The 7,500-nt window shown below is 49.0% G+C and overlaps 1 protein-coding gene across 1 annotated transcript in view; it reads left to right on the forward strand.

Annotated features, from left to right (window-relative positions):
- The window catches only part of adgrl1a (adhesion G protein-coupled receptor L1a), a gene marked incomplete at its 3' end in the record, with an annotated part of 163,569 nt that overhangs the window by 109,924 nt on the left and 46,145 nt on the right, over nucleotides 1–7,500 (forward strand). The gene's annotated exons all lie outside the window — the stretch shown is intronic.

The raw sequence follows: 7,500 nt of genomic DNA on the forward strand, positions 1-7,500 counted from the left end.
AAAATAAGTGTTTTTTTGGGTGAACTATCCCTTTAACGTCTTAACTTCACACCGCAATGAAACACACATCTCCTGTGCCACGCGTGTTGTGCGTGTGTAACCATTGTCTATTTGACATTATAGGTGTAATGCCAGACGTTGGTCAGAATCAGATTGCAGAGGTATTGTCAGGGCACTAGAGGCATTTGAGATAGTGGTGTGCATTCATTGTGATACGTTCCATTCCATTCCCCCATGCCCCCAGACAGAGCCATGGTCAGGACACTGCTACCTGCCCACCCAACTGCTTCTCATGCATTCCAGCCAGGCTTTTTTTCCCTCTGACTGCACACGGGAGCCCTCGTTCTCTCCAAGAAGGCAATCAAGAGGATGATTAAATAGCTGCTGACATGCATTTTTTTCTCCCTATATTTTGAAAAACTTTGTTGATTGCGCCTGAAGGATGGCGGGGCTCGGAAAATTGGAAGCTGATCCCCCCATGATGAAAAGTCTCGCCTGTCTGAGGTTACAAAGAAGAGCCAATTATCCCTGTCCTCTGCCACTCTCCTCCGCTGTGGGGACACGGGGCATGCACACACACACACACGTGTGTGTGTGTGTGTGTGTGTGTGTGTGTGTGTGTGTGTGTGTGTGTGTGTGTGTGTGTGTGTGTGTGTGTGTCAGTGTGTGCACATGCACACACGTGCACACACTGACACACACACGGACGCACGCGCGCACACACGAGGACCTGACACACGAAATAGGACCTGACACACTCGTCGCCGGAGCTCCTCGTCCCAAAATCAAGTCACCGTCGCACCAGTCAACTCGGGCCACTTTTAATTACCAGGAGAGAGCGCCGCCCGCTTTAGCTCTGCCTCAGCAGAGATTTGTCAAGATTAATTGAATTTGCCGCTGCTAATCGCTCCGGTAATGCTCCATCTCTCATGTCTGGCTGGGTTATGTTGGGCATCCTGGTGTCATCTGAGGATGACAGAAATTTTGTTTTTTTCTTATATACTGTAGGTGAAGAGAAGACAGATGATACGTATTGTTGTTGTTGTGGCAGCTGAGACGGTGCGCGCAGCCAGGCTGACATGCGTGCGTGTTTGTGTGACGTCCGACAGGGTCCCCTGTGTGTGCGCGCGTCACACGGGCGCCATGTCACCAGTCACCTGAAACGCAGGGGTGACAGGCAGAGCCGAATAGAGACACACATCACACACACGCACACACACACACCCTGCTCGGCAGAGCTCAGACGAGGGGGGCTCGGGAAACACTCTGCCGCGCACCGTCGCCTATGTCTGATTGGCTGTGTGTGTGTGATCGGCGCACCCGGCGATACACAACACCCGCCGACGAGTCAAAGCGTGTCTCTGCAACCCCCCCCCATTCCCTTCCCTTCCCCGCCCCCCAAAAAACAAAAAGAGCCCCGTGAGGCCTTCCAGCGACACAGCTTTGTTGTCACCAGCCATAACAGAGCAAGACAAAACGGCTCGGCCCAACTCTCATTTCACACTGTCACAGCCTGCTTTAGCCTGCTGCATTCCATTAAGACATCGCAGATTCACACACACACACACACACACACACACACACACACACACACACACACCACACACACACACACACACACACACCACACACACGCACACACGCGCGCGCGCGCACACACATGCACGTACACATGCATCTTGTATTTACTGCATTGGAAACCCCTACACTGCAGTCTTAACACACATCTACACAGAGTCAATGTAAATCTACCCTACGAGGGAACTCTACCTGCACCCCCTCCCCCCACCCCCCCTCAACCCCCCTTCCCCCAGAACACAGCGCTACATCATTATTGATTCCTAATGCTCTTTAAAGGGGCCATCCGTGCAGGGCCATACCAGGCCCCATTAGGGCTTGTCCTGAGCCCCTGCTATTTCATCAGCTGTGATTTATCTTATCTAATATGCACGTAGCAGGCAGTGGTGGGAAAAAGTACTCACATTTTGTGAGTAAAAGTATCAACACTGCAGTGAAGAAATACTAATTACAAGTAAAAGTCCGGTAATTTAAATTTACTTGAGTAAAAGTAGAAAAGTATTGGCATCAAAATATACTTAAAGTACCAAAAGTAAAAGTACTCATTGTGCAGACTGTCCCATTTCACAAGTTCAAAATGTGTAAAAATCCAATAAAGCCGATCTTCAAGCTCACAAGCTTTCGCGTTGCGACGTATTGTGAGCTTGTAGATTTGCAATTTTCAAATGGACGAAATATATATAGGGTTGAAGTGGTTAATGTATGTTTTGTGATAATAATCTAAATCTACAAAGTAACTAGTAGTAACTAAAGCTGTCAAATAATTGCAGTGGAGTAAAAGTACAATATTTGCCTCTGAGATGAAGTGGAGTAGAAATAAAAGTATTGAAAATGGGAAATATTCCACTAAAGTAAAAAATCCTCAAAAGTGTACTTTAGTACAGTACTTGAGTAAATGTACTTAGTTACTTTACACCACTGATAGCAGGTATAGCTGAAGAACTGGGTTTTATATAAAGCACCCACTCAGATCGTATAAGACCGAGTTATGCTCGGTGGCGCTTAGTGTGTCGCGCACTGAACATAGCCAATCTACGAGCACACAACGCGTCGTTCTGCCGCGCTTTGTGAGCTTGTAGATCAGCTATGTTCGGCGCACGACGCCAGCATGCAACCAAGTATAAATCAGGCAATAGACTCTGTTCAGCTGTTCCTCAGCAGCTCCACATTTAACATTCATGTACTGCAGCTCTGCCACTGTTTCACTTTATGAAATTGATTCCCCCCCCCCCCAACACACACACACACACACACACACACACACACACACACACACACACACACACACACACACACACACACACACACACACACACACACACACACACACACACACACTTAAGGCACAACACTCACAAATGTTATGCAGGACCGCCTATTCATTATGAGATATTGCTTTTTTGGACACAAAGCCCCCGGAAATGATAGTTGACTTGAGTTTGTCAGGAGAAGGAATAATGGCCTTGTAATGTGACAAGTTTTCAAGGGAGGCGAGGAAAGGGCTTTGATGTAGCGTAGAGGGAGAATCCCCATTAATATGTATGGAGACACATTATGTTTGGAGAATGCTGAGTGGTTGGGATGCGCGCCGTAGCGGCTCAGTTGCGCGCCGGGACCCCGTCTCCTCGCCGAGAAGGCGGGAGAACAGGAGCAAAATGAAGAGCGAGCGGACGAGGAGGAGGCAGTGCTCCCGCTGAGGACCGCCACTGCTGCCATGTCTGCTTATTATAAGCGACTTTGGGCTTGTTTTTCTGCAAAGTGGCGTGTAAATATTGGTAGTTGTGGGTTGTGTTTTTTTGGGGCTTGTTTCTGAAGTGTAGCTGCTTAGTTGGGCTTGTTTCCTTGTGTTGTTTAAACCAGTGGTTCTTAAGCATTTTCATGACAAGGACCCCAAAATGAATATGCATTTGTCCGCAGGCACCCCCATCTGAAACTATATTGTGCCAGGGACCCCCATTCAAGATTTATGTTGTTAAAATCAGAGCAGGTCCACAAGCGCGTCGCATCGCGATGCGTTGTGAACTTGTAGATTGGCTAATGGCTATATTTTCAAATAGCCGTAGCCTAGTCGCTTCTTTTGGGCTTGTTTTCATAGACCTGATTGCATTTTCTCTGGCAAAATCTGCCAACACAGAGGACAACACGCTGTCACTTTGGCACGGCAAGAGAGAGAGTAAAGATCAGGCAGACTCTCCAGCAGCACTCTGACTTTATCTGTGACTGTGCGTGTGCACGTGCGCGTGCACACGTAACAAGCTGTGCTCATTTGTGTCCCGAGTAATTGATAGGTTCGTATAGAGAGCGCTGAGAAGGGTGAACTGAGCCAAAGGCAGGGGTGGGGGAGGCGTTTGCGTCTTTATTCTCACAAGGTTCCAGAAGAAAGAGACGAGAAGAGCTGAATGAATTAACCGAAGACACGACCGACGTGGTCAACGGCCTCCTCACTGTGAGCGTGACTGGACACTGGGTCTCTCTCTCTCTCTCTCTCTCTGTCTCTCTCTCTGTCTGTCTCTCTCTCTGTGTGTGTGTGTGTGTGTGTGTGCTGCATGTTTGTCTTCGCTCGGTGTCTATTTTTCAGGACAACTCAAGATCAAGAAGCCACACGGAGATGACAGAAGTCTTCCACTCCTCTTCTTCTTCTTCCTGTCTTCAGCACCAAAGGAAGTCCCCCTCTCTCTGTCTTTCTCTCCCCCCCCCTCTCTCTCTCTCTCTCTCTCTCTCTCTCTCTCCCCCCCCCCCCCCTCTCTCTCTCTCTCTCTCTTTCTCTCTCTATCACCCCATACCACTACAGTGCCTCACTCACAGTAACACACACGCTCCACCCCGATTGGTAACATAGGAGCATTTATGTACAGTAGGAGTGTATATGTACAGTGTTTGTGTGTGTGTTGTGTGTGTGTGCGCGAGCGAGCGTGTGCGAACTTGCGTGTGGTGAAAACATACGGGTCATACAGAAAACACTGCAGTTATGACCCCCCGATTGCTTTTACAGCCGCGTAGACTTATACTCTTCTGCAGCAGGGAGGAGCTACGACCACCCCCGCCACCAACAACAACCCCCCCCCTCTGCGCACGTTTCACGGCCCTGATGAGCTGTGGCTTTTACACGGTGCTCTGTTATCACAGTGTGTGGTGATGAAAGCTCTGGGCTTTTCTCTGGCCTCCCCTGCTCTCTGGCCTGGCTCTAGCAGCAGGGGTTGTTGTATGATACACAATACATTCCTTTATGCCTTCCTATATAAACCTGCTCCTGGCTTCACAGGGTTGCTGTTGCGTCATCATGCCACAGCGCTTGTGTTGGTCCCTCCAGGCGGCCATTTAAAAAAAAAAAATCCCAGCGTTTTTCACTTGTAGCGCCGCTCTGAATCTGTTCTTGGGAGATTAAAGAATGAGTCTATTGGGCTCCAAAAGTTTATATTGTATTCACAGTGTTGTGAGTTTGAGTCTGATTCTTGACAGCTATCGTATAGTCCTCTCTTTCTCATATCTCTCTTCTACTCAAGAGTTTTTTTGTTTTTTTTTAAGTACTAAGTACATTTACTTAAGTACAATTTTGAGGTATTTTTTTTGTTTACTGGAGTATTTCCAATTTTCAGTACTTTTACTCCACTACATCTCAGAGGCAAATTTTATATTTTTACTACAGTACACTGCAATTATTTGAAAACTTTAGTTACTAGTTACTTTGTAGATTTGGATTATTATTACAAAACATGCATTACCCACTTCAGCTCTATATACATTTCGGCCATTGAAAATAGCCAATCTACAAGCTCGATCTACATCTACATAGCCGATCTACAATGCGTCACACACCTCCACCACTGCCAGGATGATAAAAGATCAGCATGATGGCTGCTGGTTGTTGCTGCCCTGCGTTCATCACACAGAGCCTGCAAATTTTCTCTCTCTCTCTCTCTCTCTCTCTCTCTCCATTCGTCTGTCTTCACAAGGGAGGCGGGTGACACATATCACACGGCGCGCGCGCGCACACACACACACGCACACACGCGCACACACACGCACGCACGCACGCACGCACGCACGCACGCACGCTCGCACGCACGCACGCACGCACGCACGCACGCGCGCGTGTGCAGCAGGGACCCACCGGGCACATGCCTCTGACACGTCTCACTCTCCCAAGAGACACGTATAATACACACAGTAGTAGCACACACACACACACACACACACACACACACACACACACACACACACACACACACACACACACACACACACACACACACACACAAAACGCCACTTGCTTGTCAGCCACCAGCAGATGAGACACATACCGAGCCAGAATGTGAAAGCCAGGTCGGAGCTTCTTTTCACTCTGCCTGCTTCAGACACACGTGTACATGTGTGTCGTGCACACCGTTATGCCAGCAGCACATAAGCAGGTGTCAGGCACATGCAGCCCCTCATGGCTGTCAGCGGAATTGTGCCTCACCTGCTAGTGTCAGCCAAGGCCTTATTGATCAACGCTATGTCACACATCTCGCCCTTGCCCGCGTTCCTTCTATTTCCTGCCGTTCCCCCGTCTTTTGCTTTTTTTGGGGGGAGGGCAACGGCCTCCTCACTGAGAGCTCCTCACTGGATAATGGATGTGTGGATGTCTCTCTCTCTCTCTCTCTCTCTCTCTCTCTCTCTCTCTCTCTCTCTCTCTCTCTCTCTCTCTGTCTGTCTTTTTTTTTCGAGGCATTCCACTCGGTCCTCCCATTTTCTCTGTTGTTTGTTCTCTGTTGTCTTTGATGAAGCGAGTGCAGCAGCGCTCCTCATTGATTGGCTGGTCGATAGGGTGAGTGTTTTCGCTGGCTTCTGTAGCGGGGCATCCTGATTCTGTAAATTGACCGATGTCCACAGCACCGCTGTCTTCAGTTTTACTGGATGGCTTTGATGTAGACACCTTTTTTTGGATCAACTGTTCTTTCTTCTTTTTTTTCTCCTCCTATTTAGTCGTTGCCAAACCCCCATCCCCCCCCCCTTGTGTATATTCTGTGTCACTGCCAACTCTTACCTGTTGGTCTTGAGGAAGGTGTAGACAACTCCACGTCTCCTCCGATACACATGGAGTCGCCAGCTGCTTCTTTTCACCTGACTCCGAGGAGTTTCAACAGGAGGTCGTAACGCATGTGGAGGAACAAAGCCATCCTTCCCAATTCTGCTCCAACCTGTAGCAGTCGTGTTGCAGCAGTCAGTAGTAGACAGACAACGCCCTCCCCTGCCGGCTTCCCACCCGCGGGAACACAGCCAATTGTGTTCACTGGAGCGCCCGGCCAAGCTGGACATCTCCATGGTGGTGGGCAGGAACTTTACCCCTGCACCGCCCGGGTGCCCTGACCTTGATGCAGACACTGAATGGACTTGGAACACGCACGACACACACACACACACACACACACACACACACACACACACACACACACACACACACACACACACACACACACACACACACACACAGGTTCCCAGTTCGATCCCGGGCTCCCCCAATTAGCCTCGAAGTCTCGTTGAGCAAGACACTGAACCCCTAATTGCTCCCAATGAGCAGGTTGGTGCCTTGCATGGTTTCCTCCGCCATCGGTGTATGAATGTGTGTGTGAATGGCTGAATGTAATGCACCATCTATGTAAAGCGCTTTGGATAAAAGTGCTCTATAAATGCACCATTTACCATTTACACACACACACACACACACACACACACACACACACACACACACACACACACACACACACACACACACACACACACACACTCACACTCACATCCTTGCCCTTCATCCTACCATTCAAAAGCTGTCTCTCTGTCTGTCTATGTTTACTTCCACAGCTGAAGCGGACAACACAACAAGTACAAAGATATGCTCTCTCTCCCCTGCCAGGTCCCTGCAGATGGATGGAGAGGACGAGG

This window comes from Gymnoscopelus microlampas, assembly GCF_963454915.1.
Source record: "Gymnoscopelus microlampas genome assembly, chromosome: 11".
Taxonomy (NCBI): Eukaryota; Metazoa; Chordata; class Actinopteri; order Myctophiformes; family Myctophidae; genus Gymnoscopelus; species Gymnoscopelus microlampas.